This window comes from Panthera leo, chromosome C2 (assembly GCF_018350215.1).
Source record: "Panthera leo isolate Ple1 chromosome C2, P.leo_Ple1_pat1.1, whole genome shotgun sequence".
Taxonomy (NCBI): Eukaryota; Metazoa; Chordata; class Mammalia; order Carnivora; family Felidae; genus Panthera; species Panthera leo.
Window position 1 is genome coordinate 20946957 of NC_056687.1, and position 18569 is coordinate 20965525.

General features: G+C 36.1%; 1 pseudogene; it reads right to left on the minus strand.

The window, feature by feature from the left end:
- Window positions 1-13278: 13278 nt before the first annotated feature.
- LOC122198923 lies at window positions 13279-13691 on the minus strand (annotated as a pseudogene).
- Between the last annotated feature and the right edge of the window lie 4878 nt (window positions 13692-18569).

Here is an 18569-nt window from a genome sequence, read left to right on the forward strand (position 1 = left end):
ATTTACTGTCCAGAAGATAAAACATTTTGTCAACTTCTTTGATTATCATGAAAATTCCTATAATAATATCACTGATTCTTATATGTGTTCCAAATAAGGATTACTTATTAGTTGCAAATATATGAATGTTTTTCATTCTTTTATGAGTCAAATGTTTTTTTTTTTTGTATTCATTTTAAAAATATTTAACCATTTCATTTTTCAGGTGGAAGATATTCTTAGGACAATGCTAGTTATAATTTTTCCTTCCTGTTTTATGCCTAAGGAAAAAAAAATAAAAGCAAAATGAGTTACTTATGAGGACTATTCTAAACATGATGTTTCATATTTTGTGTTTAGGGGGAAAATAGAGTAATGTGATGAGAGAAACAATAATTTCAAGATTATATGCCTTGGAAATTCAAGTCTAATTTTACTTAGTGTTTGTTGGAACATATCAACGATAAAAGTATAAACTAAAAATAAAACACTTAGGATAGGATGATCACATTCATAGTTGAGTTTAAAAGCAATATATTTTTTCCAAGTACACCTTTTATCGTTGATATTAATTGCTGATAACTGAGTAATTGCAGGACTAAACATTAAAATAGGTATTGTTGTGGGGAATAAGCTTAAGAATTCTCTGAATTTGTACCAATGGGCTAACAAGGCATGAAGAAATAGAAAGCCCCAGGATGAACTCAGAACAAAATTAGGTAAACAGGACAAAGGCCCCCAGTATAGGACAAAGGTATAGGAATAGGAAATCTCAGGATGTAAGCATCCAAGAGTAGGTAAACCAGATTAGGTACTCAGGGCAGAAGCCCACCATTCCCGCCCCCCCCCCAACTAGTACAATAGCAGAAAGCTGCTTTCACATGAAGGAAGGACCAAAATAGGTTAACAGGTAAAAAAGACTTTAGACTACAGCAGAGTGAAGTTGCCCAGATTGGAGCTAATTAGCAAAAGAAAGGTGCCTTGTTGACCCTGAGGTGGTAGTTGTCCCCTAGGCAAGTTTAGGTAAACAGAGGTGGGGGCTCACATCTGCTGTAAACAGCCTCCCCCTCCCCCACCACCCACCCCAGGGTTTTGTTTTGTATTGACTCAAACCCTAACACTGAATTTCTTCACAACCCCCTTTCCCTCATGCCCGTGAGTTAATGTTCACGATTTCATTGTCTTTTTGTGCACATCCGTCACCATGTTTGTAACCCTTCTGATCCTAATAAAAACCAGAACAAGGACCCTTACTTGGGGCTCTTGTCTCCTCCCAGACATTAGACTCTGTTGCATTTTAATCCTGAGTCTGCTCCCTTGCTGGATGAGAAACAGCTCCAGACCCAGAGTCTATGACATGATGTTATAATTTATCATTAATCCTAGAGAAAAACTGAAAATGAAAGAGGATACTAAAACAAAAAATAGGGATACATTTGCCATATTAATTAATGGAATGTGGTTTTAACTTTTTAGTTCCTAGATCATTTGGAACTTTATACCTGATCTTCATTTTGTCAAAATTGTTCCCTTATACTGTTTTCCATTATTATTTGTGTATGATTTCGATCATTTGAGAATTATTTTTGGTATTTTCTGTATTATAGTGGATTACATAAATTTTAGGTACAGTGACTAATTGCTACCAAAACACTTAGTAAAATGTACATCTTTTGCACCATATTATGAAATGTTTCTTTAAACTTCAGATACACAAATGATAAGCTCCAAAGCAACCTTGAATATGAAAACCAAAGCTGGAGACATCACAATTCCAGACTTCAAGTTACATTGCAAACCTGTAGTGATCAAGGCAATATGGTACTGGCACAAAAGTAGGCACATAGAGTAGAAAACCCAGAAATGAACCCACAACTATATGGTCAGCTAATCTTCAACAAAGTAGGGATGAATATCCAATGTGAAAAAGACAGTCTCTTCAACAAATGGTGTTAGGAAAATTGGACAGCAACATGCAAAAGAATGCAACTGGAACACTTTCTTACACCATTCAGTAAAATAAATTCAAAATGAATTAAAGACCCAATGGGAGACCTCCAACCATAAAAATCCTACAGGAGAACACAGGCAGTAACCTCTTTGACATTGGTTGTAGCAACTTTTTTCTAGATATGTCTCCTGAGGCAAGGGAAGTAAAAGCAAAGATATACTATGGGCACTTCATCAAAATAAAAAGTTTCTGCACAGTGAAGGAAACAATCAACAAAACTAAAAGGCAACCTATGGAATGGAACAAGATACTTGCAAATGACATATCTGATAAAGGGTTAGTATAAAAAATAAAGGACTTACAAAACTCAACATTCAAAAAATGAATAATCCAGTTTAAAAATTGGCAGAAGACATGAATAAGTGTTTTTCCAAAGAAGACATATGGATGATATGGATATTCAGACACATAAAAAGATGCTCAACATCGTGGATCATCAGGGAAATACAAATCAAAACTACAATGAAATACCACCTCATACCTGTCAGAATAGCTAAAATAAAAAACACAAGAAACAACAGGTGCTGGCAAGAATGTGGAGAAAATGGAAGCTTCTTGCACTGTTGGTGAGAATACAAACTGGCTCAGCCACTCTGGAGAACAGTATGGAGGTCCTTCAAAAAGTTAAAAATGGAGCTACCCTATGATCCAGAAACTGTAGTGCTTGGTATTTACCAAAAGAACATAAAAATACTAATTAGAAGGGATACATGTACTCCAGTGTTTATAGCAGCATTATTTATGATAGCCCAATTATGGAAAGAACCCAAATGTCCATCAACTGATGAATGGATAAAGAAGATATATACATATAATGGAATATTACTCAGCCATCAAAAAGAATGAAATCTTGCCGATTACAATTATATGGATAGAGCTAGAAAGTATTATTATGTTCAGTGAAATCAGTCAGTCAAAGACAAATACCACATGATTACATTTATATGTGGAATTTAAGAAACGGAACAAATGAGCCAAGGGTAAAAAAGCAGAGAGAGAGAAGCAAACCAAGAAACACTCTCTTAAGTAAAGTTAATCTCTTAAGTAAAGAGGGGAGGAGGATGGGGGATGAGTAAAATATGTGATGGAAATTAAGACATGCACTTGTGATGAGCACCAGATGTTGTATGGAAATGTCGATTTACTGTACTATGCACCAGAAATTAATATTACACTGTATGCTACCTGATGAGAATTTAAATTGAAACTTTAAAAAATAACATTAAAAAAACAAAACAAGACAAGAGGCCTCACCAAATGGAGGCAGGAATGGAGACGCCTGGGCTACCAATGGAAATATGCAGACAGCAAGGTTGACCAAGAGGGCTGAGTGATTGACTGAAACTTTCTCAAGGGACAACGATGCATTAGCTTTACATCAAGTCCGGCGAGGGGAAATAGCTTCCCCCTGGGAGAACGTCCAGGTAAAGCCTTTGTAAGTGTCTAGGGTCAGGCCTGAAAAATCACACATAAGATTTGTTCCTGGAACCAAATTTCTTTTTTTTTTTAAGTTTTTATTGATTTTGAGAGACAGAGAAAGCAGAGGAAAGGCAGGGAGAGAGAGGAAGAGAGAAAATCCAGGCTGTCAGTGCGGAGCTGGATGCGGGGCTTGAACCCACAAATCATGAGATCATGACCTGAGCTGAAACCAAGAGTCAGGTGCTTAACCAACTGAGCCACCCAGGTGCCCTCTGGAACCAAATTTCACAATGAGGATATTTTTAAAAATGCAATTTCTTAGCTCTCAAATTCAATAACTGCAGGTACACATACACACCATATTGTGTGTCTGTATACAAACACTTTTTATATATAAAAGAGAGAAACAGATGACCATATTAGTTTAAGACTAGTTATTACGCTACTTTTGTGGAATATTAGGTAAGACTATTGAAAAATATAAGTATCACACACACAAACATAAGTGAATGATAAATTTCATAAGTGTAGTTATATGTGGTTATTCATTTCATTAATAATGATACAACTCAAAATAGTTTGGAAGGCAAGCTATAGTGATTGCCTTCAGTATTTGTGTCTCATTTTGGGGAAAATATCCTTCCTCAGTGATAGCCAACTTACTATTTTTTTTTGATATTCAGAAAAAAAATGTATTATAAGCCAATTATAATCTGGGTTACTGAATCATTATATGAGCAGTTTTCAAATTTTATCCTACCTCAGATCCTTTCTTCCAAAATGTGAAAAAAAAATGAGTGAATGTTTTAAATATTGCTTGTTTGTTTTGGTTTTTTGTTTGTTTGTGTTTTTTTTTTTTTTTTTTTTTTGTCAGCCATGAGGGACTACTTAAACATGCAACATTCCTTTAAAATATAAATATTGTCCTAATTTTTAAAAGCACATTTGTATTTATCCAGACTGCATTCCACAATAGATCATAGCCCATTGCATAGCAGGAGAGATACAGTTGCTTCAAAAGTGTTGTTTTCGATCAACTTCAGAATCCTGTTAGATTTTGTATCAAACTAGTTCTATGGACGTAAGTCATACACCTGTCTTCTTTTTGCCATTGACCTGTGATTAAGAACAGCCAAATATAAGTTTAGATAAATAGAATTAGGGGCATCGTTTATGATCAGGGGACTGTGTAATTAAATGGAATAATATTACTCTTTCATGGGATTTTTTAAATTGAGATGAAATGCCTATACCCTGTAATACAGAAAGTATACACATGCACAAATACATACATGTTACTTGATTCCAAAAACATGGCGTATATATCTTTTACTGGATAATTGAGATTATGTTTAAATCGTCGAAGAGTTAAAAAAGAATAAACCAGAATATGTTTCTTATTACACATATGTGTGAGATGGTCCTCACAACATTTCGTTTTTAACTTTCTTTGGGGTGAAATTCTCACAACATAAAATGATCCATTGATGATCTTATTTTATTTTGTTTTATATTTTACTGTATTTTGTCTTATTTTATTTTACTATTAAGCTTATTTTGAGAAACAGAGAGGGCAAGCGGTGTAGGAGCAGAGAGAGAGGGGAGAGAGACAGAATCCTAAGTACGCTCTGTACTGTCAAGGCAGATCCTGCGGTGGGGCTTGAACTCGCAAACTGGGAACCGTGAGATCGTGACCTGAGCAGACACCAAGAGTCAGATGCTTAACCAACTGAGCCACTCAGGTGCTCCATCCATTAACCATTTGAAAGTATACTATGTCATGACATTTAGTACATTCGCCATATTGCACAACCATCACCTCTACCTAGTTCTAAGACATTTTCATCATCCCAAAAGGAAACAAAGCAGTCATTACTCAGTTACCCTCCCCTCTGCTCCTGGAAACCGTTGGTCTACCTTCTGTTTCTGGGGGTTTACCTCTTCCAAAAGTTTCATGTAAATGGAATCCTACAATATGTGACATTCTGCGGCTTCTCTCGTTAGGCGTGTTTTCAAGGCTCCTTCTCCTGGTAGCCCAGCAGCACTTTATTTCTTTGATGGCTGAATAATATTTAATTGCATGGTTTTACCACCATTGTTTATCCACTCAGCAGCTGATGGACATTTGACTTGATATCACCTCTTGCTGTTGTGATTACTGCTGCTATGAACGTTTTTGTAAAACGTTTCAACACCGGTCTTCAATTATTTTAGGCATATATCTAGGAGTAGAATTACAGGGTCATGTAGTAATTCTGTGTTTAACTCTTACAGGAACTGCCGAGAGGCTTTCTATAGTGACTTCACAATTCTGCATTCCAACCAGCAACGTACAGGGGTCTGGTTTTTCACAGCCATGTCGACACTAGTTATTTTCTTTTTTTTAAATGCTTATTTATTGATTTTGAGAGAGAGAGAGAGAGAGCAAGAAGGGAAGGTGCAGAGAGAGGGAGAGAGGGAGAGAATCCCCAGCAAACTCTAAGCTGTCAGCGTGGAGCCGGAGGGGGGGCTCCAACTCACGAACAGCAAGATCACGACTTGAGCTGAAACCAAGCGTTGGAGGCTTAACTGACGGGGCCACGTAGGTGTCCCTACACTAGTTATTTTCTGACTTTTATTTGCACTTTCTGAATGACTGATGATGTTGAACATCTTTTCTTGTGCTTGTTGGCTGTTAGTAAATTTTCCTCAGAAAAGTCTATTCTAACTTTTTTTTTTTTAATTTGGATCGTTTGCTTTTTTCTTGTTGAGTTGTCAGAATTCTTTATATATTTTATATATTAAACCCTTATCAGATATAGGATTTACAAATATCTTCTCCCATTCTGTAGATTGTTTCTTTCATTTTCTCGATAGTGTCCTTTAATATAAAAAAGTTTAAAAATTTTGATGAAGTCCAATTCATCTAATATTTCCCTTTGTTGCCATGCACTTAATGTTTTTTCTAACACTAAATATGAGTAAATATATATGAACTCTCATGTCTTCCATTCCCATGACACCCCTAGTGTCATGTTCATACCGTGTGACTGACTGGTCCAATTATGTACATGTTACTCAATCTGGTTCGATGAGTGCCTTCCATGGGACTCTTGATTTGAGTTTGAGTATGTCAGAAATTCTCAGTGATAGTGCCAGAGGTATACAATATAAAATTATTATCGTGTTGGTAGCCATATATCCTGCCCCATGGAGAAAAGCTATAGCTAGCGAGAATCACACGAATATGAGAAGAGAATCAGAGACAAGTCCCTGATTATTAAGGCCTTGGGCTACAGTGGTCTCTGTCCCTCAACTTTTTTTCAATGAAATTGCTTATTACTAAGGAAAATTCCTAAAGAAATTCTTAATCCTTTATTTTTTAAGCTAAGTGAATTTCAGGTTTCTTTCCATGCATGCAAATGAGTCCAACTAATACATGGCTAATTTGAGCTACATAGAGCATTAAAATGGAAAGTGATGCTTAATCAACTAAATTACCACAGCATTGATTTTATTTATCCTGTAAGTTAAATAATTAGACTCACTTCCTTGTCTCCTCAAGGAGTGCCACTCCCTCATCACTCTGAATTTTGCTTATTCAATATCATCTTCTTTTTTTCCCTTAAATTCAACTTCTGCTTCTGAACTTGCTCTGAAGTTATATCTTAACCCTTAAGAATCACTCATCCCAAATATTCATAGGTTCTCTCTTTTCCTTAATTACTTCAACATAGCCCATATTTTCCATTATATAAATATGTACATGGTCCTCATCAGTGTTAACTTTCAGTAAATAATAACGTATTGGAATTAGGTTACGAAAGGAATTTCTGTAACAAAAGAACAAGAAAATGTTATTGGCTTCCAAAGCCAAGAAATACAATCAAATAACATAAAGGCATCAGAAGGAGAGATTACACCATCTTTTCACACACAGTCAGCATTCACTCCCATTCCCCGTCTCTCTATGCACCTTCGCTATTGTGCTTTTCTCTGCATTAGAGTGAGACTTGCTCCCTTCCAAATTCTCTGATGGTCAAAATCTATCTCCGTTATCTGTAACAGTATAATAATACCTCAAAACTTGAGTGCTAAAAACTGTGCACTTTTATCATCTCAGTTTCCATGAGTCGTGAATCCAGACATGGCTTAACCGAGTCTTCTGTTTCAAGTCTCTCACCAGCGGATAATCAACGGATGGGGTGGAGGTGGGGATTGCATCGGAAAGCCCGAATGGGGAATAAACAACTCTTAAATTCACCCATGTGTCTGTTGGCAGGTTTTATTTCTTCAAGAAGCATTAGACTGAAGGCATCAGCTGCTTCTTGGCTGCCAGATAGCGGCCACCTTCAGTTGCTGCTCCTACGGGCATCTTGTTTCAACAGGCTACTTGCTTCAACAGAATCAATCAAAGCAGTCCATTAACACACTCGTCTTCTTTTCTAAACATGGAAGTAGTCATATTCTATTAGTTAGAAGCAAGTCATTAGATTCAGCCCGTAAGGGGAGTGGTAATTATGCAAAGACATGAACAGGAGGCAAGAATCACTGGACTATCTCAGGAGACTATCTCCACAGTATCATTACTGTTGTGTATAGTCAATGTTTGTTCATTAAATCAACTCATATTCACGGAGTCCTTACACTATCGCAAATAATGTGTTAGGGCTTAGGGGATCAAGAGTGAATTTTACATATATATTCTCTAGCTCTCATTAAAAACAAAACAAAACAAAAACTTCTGAAAGTTAAAAATAAACTCTTCCCTTTTCTTATTGTTCCTGCAGATAAATAATGATTATTCTCTGAAACCCAGATCACTGACCTTGCGCTTTCCTTCCTAGAGATGTTTCTTATTCATATTACCTGAAAACTGATATCCCAAAGTGATGGTGGTGGGCTTTCTCACAACCCACAAACCCTGGTGGCAGAATTGAGGAACAGGGAGATGGTGTTGTGAAGTATTAAAGAAACTACTTTCACTGCTTCTCCCCAAGAAGTTTGCTTCTCTGTGCTCCCTCAATGACCTCTAAGTTTATCTCTCCTTCAGGAATATTCCTCTTGGCAACTATTCACTGTAATCTTGAAGCCTAGTTTATATGTGCAATGCTACCTTTTTTTTTTAAATAAAAAAAAAGAAATAAAATTATTTACTATAAGAAATACACGTTTAGTGCTTGCCTTCATGTGTTTCTTGTCTGGAAATAACACTTCCCAAGATAGAAATGATGAAAAAAATTCAAATAAGATCTATACATAAGCATTAAAGAAACTCACACAGAAATATGTAGGAAGGATGGAAGTTTCTTTAGGAATGTGGATAATAATTAGAGCCCTCAAGATTCTTCGAAGACTCAAGAGAGAAACTATCAAGGGAAGGAAATGAAAAAGTGTTCTTTACAAGTTCAACAGCATGTTCAAAAGCCAGGAAGCAAGACTTAGAATGACAAGATCTGTGTGGCTGAAGCAGGGTAGCAAGACAGGAACTGAGGCTGGAGACATTGACCAGCTGGGCTTATAAGGGCCCCGTAAGCTCTCGTAAGAAGTATAGACTTTTTCTAGGTAACTTTGAGTGGTATTAAACAGAAAAGTCACACATACCATTTTTTTGTTTTAAGAAGATTAATCTTTTATAGCTTAGCTTTTATAGCACAGCATGATTTATGTCAGGCTTTCTCAAAACTATACATCATCTCGCTTGAACTCAATCTGTACACTGCTTAACCCATTATCATGTGCAGAGAGTTTTTAAAGCTATTTTCAAACACTTTCCTTCCACCACTTCCAGTGCCACCGCATTGCATTCTAATATCTACAAGTTATATTCACAGACGTATTTAAAAGTATGAAAGCCGTTAATGTACTTAACACGTGCTTATGTTCATCTCTTTTACATGGAGTTTACCTTCTGCAGAAAATGCGTGATTGTGATTTGGCTTAGAGATTTTTCTGTTTCATTACTGAACCACTTCAAAAATCTGCTCTTAAAATATGACTTGCCATCATTTTATGGACTAAATGGAATGAGTTGATCTCAGTACCCCTGTTTTAAGTGCTCTCATCACAACCAAGCGATGTGATTGAGGTAATTGACTCCCTAGAGAGGAGTGTCTCGCAATGAGTTATTTAGTCTACTGTCATACTCCCACAAAACTTGGATGGTGTCTTATTAACAGAGCAAAGTGCAGAACATGTTTCACTGCAATACAGTTGTTATATCTAATCTTAAATTGTAGGAGTCACTCTATGTTTAGCTTGAAATAAAGGATGTTTTGTTGTTGATTCTACAAGCTGTGAACCTTGAAATGCTAGGATCATTCAGACTTAGACACTTATTGTTCTGAAATAAGCATACCTCAGAAAAATAAAATGTATCTTTGATTAGCTTTTTGTAGTGTTTTCTGACAAGTAGCTATCATTAACCATTAGAGTGTATGACTTATGAGAATACTGCTCGTATTTTATAAGCTTTGTTTCGACCTCATTTCAATTACCAATATCCCAAAAATGGTCCTCAGAGCAACATGAATCAGCTCCCTCTTAACTTTTTTAAAGAAATATAGCTGACACACATGTTACATTAGTTTTAGGCGTACCACGTAGTAATTGGGCAAGTCTATATGTTATGTTGTGCTCACCACAAGTGTAGCTACTGTCTGTTACCATATAGCTTTATTACAGTATCACTCAATATATTCCCTATGCTGTACCTTTTATCTCCGTGACTTAGTTATTTCATACCTGGTCCCCTGGACCTCTCACTCTCCTTCGACTATTTCACCCAACCCTCCTTATTAATTTTTTAGTATAATTATTCTTAACAGTTTTTTGTTCTGTTAGTGGGACTGATGAAAATATTCATGACTTATAAACAGTGGCCATGAGGAGTGAGTTTATTTATTTATTTTTGAGAGAGACAGACAGAATGCAAGTGGTTAGGGGCAGAGAGAGAGGGAGACACAGGATCTGAAGCAGGCTCCAGGCTCCGAGCCTTCAGCACAGAGTCCGACGCGGGACTTGAACTCACGAGCTGAGATCATGACCTGAGCGGAAGTCGGGAACTCAACCAACTGAGCCACCCAGGCGCCCCAGTGAGGACTGAGTTTAAAGGACCCTGGGCTGAATTCCAGTTTCCATGCCTGTTAATTATTATTTTTAAGTCCATTTATTTATTTTGAGAGGTGGAGAGGGACAGAGAGAGGGAGAAAGAATCCCAAGCAGGCTGCAGGCTGTCGGTGGAACCCAATGCAAGGCTCGACCCGGTAAACTGTGAGATTGTGGCCAGAGCCAAAAGCAAGAGGGCTCTCAACTCACTGAGCTACCCAGGTGCCCCATGCCTATTAATTATTTTGATAAGATGTTCAATATTGCATCACTTTATATTAAATAAAACCTTTAGTAAAAGTCACAATTCAACTAGATTGTGATTAAAATTAGTCATACTATTTGAACTGCCTACCATTAAGATAAACTCCAAGGCCCTGGGATAAAAATGAAACAAAACAAAACAAAGCAGCTTGTATCAGTTACTCTTTTACAAGTTTCCTTACGTTTTCTAACTCTTCTCATGAAGCCACAAATGTTTTTTTCATATCATATGTGTGCAGTTAGTATTTTAAGGAAAGTGACCAAGATGAATGGGCTGATGATACCAATAGTAATGGGTGAGCCTATGATATTAATAATAATGATACAAATAGCCATTAAAATCATCAGAGAGTTTAATGCTATGTAAACTACAGTTAATCCTGGGATTACATATAACACATCATAACCTATTTCCTTTTCATGCAGCAAATCTGTCACTCAATTTTCATTAACAATGAAAGGGGAACCCTCTTACACTGTTGTTGGGGATGCAAACGGGTACAGCAATTCTGGGGAACAGTATGGCGATTCCTCAAAAAGTTAAAAATAGAACTACCCTATGATACAGCAATTGCACTATTAGGTGTTTACCCAAATGACATAAAAATATAGATTTCAAGGGGTACATTCACCTTCCTGATGTTTACAACAGCATTATCAAGCATCGTTAACAATGGCCAAACTATGGAGAGAGACCAAATGTCCACTGACTAATGAATGGAAAAAGATGTATATTATATACATCTTATACATACATGTATACATACATGTATACATGTATACATGTATATTATATATATACATTTATATATTTATATATATATTTATATATATATACTTAATATAATATATATATATTATATATATAAAGGAATATTACTCAGCCATAAGAAATAATAAAATCTTGTCATTTTCAACAAGGTGGATGGAGCTAGAGTGTATTATGCTAAGCAAAATATGTCAGAGAAAGACATATGCCATATCATTTCACTCATATGTGGGATTTAAGAAACAAAACAGATAAACATAGGGGGGTGTGGGGGAGAGAGAGGGAAATGCCTGTAGGAGACTCTTAGAGATTAGAGAACAAACAGGGTTGATGGAAGAAAGTGGGAGGGAGATGGGCTAGGTGGGTGATGGGTATTAAGGAAGGCACTTGTTATGATGAGCATCAGTGTTGTGTGTAAGTGATACTATTCCTGAAACTAATATTGCACTGTATGTTAACTAACTAGAATTTAAACACAAATTTGAAAAGAGTGATAGTAGATAAGTTGTAGAATCTTCCATTTTACTATAAATGTTTCTTTAAACAAATGGCATTTTTCTAGGGTCCAAGGATAGCTTTTACAATTCAACTTCGGGTATTATTGTGCTGAAGGAAAGAGAAGTATGTTAAGCCCGTGGGTGTATGTAATTTAAGCAGAAGTTCCCTTTAAATGCAACAGATTTATTTTATCTTCTTATAACCACACATAAACGGAACATTCATTTTGTAGCTCATGATAACTGCATGGCAGGAAGTAAAGCACAAGAGCATGTATGGCCTGTGGTTAGTGGAGAACACAGACAAACAAACCAAAAATTAAATTCAGCCCAGATACTTGTCAAACTTTAGAGAAGAAAACTTCCTGTCAGTAGGCCTCAATACTTTTATGCATTTAAAGAAAAAAAGATGATCTTTTGGCCACGTTTCAAACCCATTTCTTTTGAACTGTAAAAGTAGCATCCTTTGGTTTCCATGTATCTTGGCCACAAAAGATTCTATGCAGAAGATGTTTTTAAATATTGTTAGGGTTATAAATATGTACAGATAAATAAATTTATAACCTCTTTTAGATTTTTCAGAGAGGTCAAGTTCATTAATTATGTTAATTTTCTCTGTTATTACAGGTTTCTCCCATATTCTTGTTCTTTTCTCATTTTAATTCTTGTATATTTGCTTTTTTATACATTAGAAACTTGTATTTTCTTTGAATGCTAATTGTATTTCTTTTATTATTCTTTGTTTTTTATTATAACATATTTAAGATAAAAAAGGATGAGTAATAAAGTATTTCATGTGACATTGAAAGCTTTCATCAAACCCTCTTAAATTATATTCTCTCTCATTATCCTCAAAAATTAATTGAAATCGAGTGCTGGGGTTATATTATCTTTATGCATATCTTTGTTATTTTCTAATTACATATTACTATTAAATGTTAAATAACACCATTCTGTGCATTTTATTTCATTATTATTTTTTTTAAAGTCATTTATTTTGAGAGAGAGTGAGCACACACGAGCAGGGGTGGGGCAGAAAGAAAGGGAGAGAGAATCCCAAGCAGGCTCCATGCTGTCAGCACAGAGCCCGACATGGGGCTTGATCTCACGAACTGTGAGATCATGACCTGAGCTGAAATCAAGGCTCTAATGCCCAACCAACTGAGCCACTCAGATGCCCCACCACTGTGTACATTTTATTTTATTTTATTTTATATATTTTATTTTATTTTTTTTCAGTGTTCAGTAAAATTTTATTTTTTCCCTTCAACCATAATAAGATGACATCCAAATTTTTTTTTCACCAGAGAGTCTGTAAACACAGGCTTTATCCAGCCCCATTACCAGCAATGCAAATGCTTTTTCTTGAAATGGTTCCACCATGGAACCTCTGGTCATCCAGTCCAAGTCACCCCCTTGCCTGGCTTTGTCTTCACTATACCATGCAACTACTTCACTGAATTGCATTCCAGACTTTAACTTTTCCATGGGTTCCATGATTTTCCCACAGTTTTCACACAGAATGTGTCTGACCTTTACTGCATTGCCACCACCTTCGTGACCCTGAGTCTTCTTGCCAGGACTGTCACCTGATGGTTGCTCCCCCTTTCCCCCTTTTCCCTGAGCCTCTTTTTCCCTTAGGTGGCATCTTCAAAACTTGAGGCTCAACTCTCAATTCTTTTGATTCTCATACCTACATTTTAAACTATAAATTCATAAGGCATTGTATATCTCATTCTGAAATTTACATTGCTTTATGCTTCTCCGGTCCTATTTAACAATTCTCCTGTGTTAACCTGTATTTGTTTTCCATCATTATTATGTAAAATGTTGAAGTGTTTGTTGGTGATGTTACTTTGTGCATATAGGCAAGTGGTTTTCAAGGTACATATCTAGGATTGCCTTACTTTGCTGCAAAGTCAGTGATACATTGAAGAGTATGTCTGTATTAATTTATCTGTTCTTTGGAATGTGCTTTTATTGGAATATTGTTCAGGGGTTATCCAGTAATGTAAATACCAAAATGTATTCCCTTTAATGTTTGATGACATATGGTCATAGATTTGTCTCTGATCATAGATTTCTTTATTCTAGTAGTTCCACGGGAAGTTTAAGTAATATTCTCAATTTTGTTTTCTCTGAATCATGGATAATTATTGTTATTTCATTTACTATTTTTCCATTATAGTTTTGCTTTAATTTAGGCTATTGTTATGACTTTCTGCTTTTGTTTCTGGGAAGATAGCTATTATTGCACTCAAACAAAAGTTTTTCTTAAAATACATTTTTGTGGGGTGCCTGGGTGGCTCAGCCGGTTCAGCATCCGACTTCAACTCCAGTCATGATCTCACAATTTGGGAGTTCGAGCCCCACATTCGGCTCTGTGCTGACAGCTCAGAGCCTGGAGCCTGCTTTGGGTTCTGTGTCTCCCTCCCTGTCTCTGCCCTTCCCCAGCTCGTGCTCTGTCTCTGTCTCTCTATCTCTTTCAGAAAAAGAAATAAAGATTAAAAAATATTTTTGGTTCTTTGGCTCTTTAAGTGTATTATGCTACATGAAATAAGTCAGATGGACAAAGGAAACTACTGTGTGGTTTCATGCATATATGGAATCTAAAAAAAAAAAAAAAGAACAAAAAAAATCAATACAAAAACAAACTCACTGATACAGAGAACGTATTGACGATTACCAGAGGAGAAGGTGGCTGGGGAGTGGACAAAATAGATGAGGGGGTCAATTGAATGATGATGAATGGCCACCATACTTTGGGTGGTGATCACTATTCAGTGTATACAGATGTTAAATTATAATGTTGTACACTTCAAGCATATATAATGTTATATACAATTTTACCTCAATTAAAAAATAATACTTATGTTCTTTTAGTAGATTTTTAAAGAGTAATTTTTCCTAGTCTTCTAGACTTTCATTGTTCTGGTATAACTTTTCACATTTTTTATTTAAAGTGAATAAATTTGCAGGGTGCCTGCATGGCTCAGTCTGTTAAGCGTCCCACTTTGGCTCGAGTCATGATCTCACGTCCTGTGAGTTCGAGTCCCACGTAGTGCTCTGTGATGACGACTGGGAGCCTGCTTTGGATTCTGTGTCTCCCTCTTTCTGCCCCTCCCCTGCTCATGTTCTCTCTCTCTCTCTCAAAAATAAAAGCAAAACATTAAACAAATTAAGACAAATAAGTTTGTAATTATTGAAAATGCATTATATATGTATATCCCTCTCTTTGCTTTGCTACTTTTCTCCTTAATTGCCATTCTTTTGTCATTCTCCACTTTTTTTCATTAACTTTCTATGTTAATCATGTAAGATCCTTAATAGTTTTAAGAGCAAGTTAACTTGAATATGAATATTAGAAACAAGTACATATTTAAACATCTATGACTCTCCATACAATATTCCAGAACACTGTGTGAGCTACTCTCTATCTTGCTCTTATAGAACAATTTCAAAAAGAAGCACTTCCATCATGAAGGATAACTATTTTTCTGATGGGTAATATCCCTAAGGTTTTTGTAAGGACGGTTACATTGGAGAAAGATGCATTAGTTTCCTTATTCTCCAACAAGGTTCTATTTAATGAGTGAAGCATGTGCATTCAAACAACATTCTTCAATATAATATTAGTTGTACCTTAGTTAATGATATATTTTCAACAGTTGACCCAACATATTTCCTGGCAGTGTTAGTTTCCTTTTGAGAATTTCACCATCTTCTGTGTCCTGATGAATATTTGTGTACAAGTTGGGGAACGCTGTATTTGAGTCTGTGGGTTAAAGGTCATTTTACAATCATTTGCCACCATAAAAAATATATTTGCTATCAAAAGAGATGTGTTTAAGAGTACATATTAGACAAAAATATATCTATAAACGAATAAAAGTCACAATTTCAGAGAAAGGGATAGATTTAAACTCGCTGTTTCATTTAGGTGTTTATGGAATGAAAAAAATTTTTATAACAAAATATAGGCAAGAGCTGAATAGAAAGTGTTGACAATGAAAAACTAACAGAATCCATATTATTATCTGGGAATCTGCACAAAAGTATTATCACCAGGTGAGGATGACATATTTTTGAGGGTGCTACATGAAAACTGATTAGTAATTCTTCAGAAGATTTTGCAATGACCATCGTATAGGGCTCCCCAACACAATTAACCAGGTCCACTGGTTTAATTCTGTTGTAGGAGACTTCCTATAGTTTGAAGGGAAATGATCTTATTCTATGTGTATATTTGTTTTCCTTTCCTCCCTTTGGCCTCCCTCATGACCTTATTTCTTCTCTAGTTTGGATTCTACAAATAACATATGGGAATGAATCTTATATTATCACGGACATAACTCAAATTAGACTTTATGCCTTGTGAAGAAAATTGCCTTTCGCTGAGGCATCGTTACATATAATGGTCTACCATGCAGGTTTATCCAGAAGAATGGGAAAAGTGGTCGGGTGGAAAGTATATTGTCGGTCCTCCTCCCCATGTAGAATTAGAAAGATTCAACTCTCTTGTTTTTATAAACACCCTAAACGGAATTGTTCTCTGAAGTTAACTTATTTACCCATTATAGTTTTCTGACTTGAGAAAATAATGCAGTGCTTTACCTACTTCCTGAAAAGGAAGGACAATAAAAGATATACTGAATTTTGTAAAGGGATATTGTCACCTCTCAGACTTAGTTATGTTAAACAAAATATAAAATCCAGAATTTGCATAAAATAATACAAATTTATAAAATAAGCTTATTTCCATAGCAGCAATGATAGATTTAAACTGTCATTAACTCCATGGGAAATATTTAGAAACATTGGAGCTTCTTAAAATACTTTATAAATATCTATCCCAAAGATATCAAGAAATAGAAATGTTTATCATTTTATTTGGGGATTTTTGGAACCTTATGTTAAAATTGCAATTGGCTATGTTAATTTGATTGTTTACGGGTTATTTTAAAATAAAAGTTCAGGTGAATTTTACTGACCCCTTGGGCATGTGTTCAGATTAGAACAAAGTGATGAAAAAATCAGTTTTGTCTACTGAGAAATGTCATTTTGTGTTCTGAAAGGCAGAGAAATACAATATGCTTGGAAAGATCTCCTGGGGAAGTTGTATATCTTCTGGGATCCTAGCAGTGAGCTTACTTGGGAATGTAGACATTTCTATTTTCAACTATATGTGACTTCTTAAAGAATAACGGTAAAAACTACATTCTCTCAAGAACTAGAATTATTCTTTTTATTTTATTTTATTTTATTTAGTTCTAGATTTTTATTTATTTATTTTGAGACAGAGAGTGTGAGCAAGGGAGGGGAAGAGAGAGAGGGAGAGAGAGAGAACCCCAAGTAGGGTCCCCGCTGTCAGTACAGAGTGCAACGTGGGGCTTGAACCCACGAACTGTGAGATCACGACCTGAGTCAAAACCAAGAGTCGGACAGTTAACCAGCTGGGCCACCCAGGGGTCCCTCTATTCTATTTTAAGCATAATTGTCTCTCTAGTTTTAAGGTATTTTCAGATTACATCAGAGTGGCAGTTTCACGTCTGAATTCTCTGAAAAACTGATGTCTGATAATGGGGCAGTATCCTGTTGACTGAGTACAAGGAGTATCTTAGATTTTATTTTCTGTTTCTGTGAATTTCAGTCCTGCTGCCTTAATACAACAAACTATTTTTATTTTTCTTTTCCCTTTTTCACTCATACAAAGTCCACTGAAGGTATGGAAAACTCTCTAGGCAACTATCTGGTACAGGGCAACTTCGCAATCAAACTTAGAACGGTTGCATCATGCCATAGGTGCGTAATCACATGCAGACTTTCACCGACAGCACGCATGCACAAACACACACCCACATGCACACATGCTAGAGAATCTTATGTCAACAATTTAGTTCCTCAAACTGGAAGTAATACATGTTGCTCGCACTCACATTTGTGTGTCTAAAGCAATGTCTAAAGCAAACTACCTGACCCCTGGCGAACACGGGAAGGTCGGCATGTAAATCTTCCTTGGGCCTGGGAGAAGGAAAGGACTGACTGTAGATGAGCTTTAGTGTGACTGCTACCCTGGGCATGCTGGGTAATCAGGCACATGGTTAAAAATAAAGGCCTGACACTCATTTGCGGTCCAGGTACCGTTCATCTAAGAGTATAACTGTAACATTCTGAAACATCATGGCCTTTCGTGGTTGTATCACAGCATAATTGTAAGAAGTTCAAATAGTAAAATACTGAAGAACTGATCTTGTTCCCTTTCCATAAATAAGAAACAGTAGCCTCAGAGTGAGTAGATAAATTTACGATGTTCATGTACTAATAATTTATCTTACTGAGATTAGTACCCACTTCAGTTTGGCTCCAAAGTCAATGGTTTTCCCATGATGCTGCAGTTTTCCAAGAGTGACAAGAGCTGACACAATGTCTTTCATGTTACTAATGAGGAAATTGAAGACAGAAGTCATTAAAGGAGGTGTCCCGGGACTTACTATTAGGTAGTACAAGAGTCACAAGGAGAATGAAGGTTTTCTGAAACACTGTC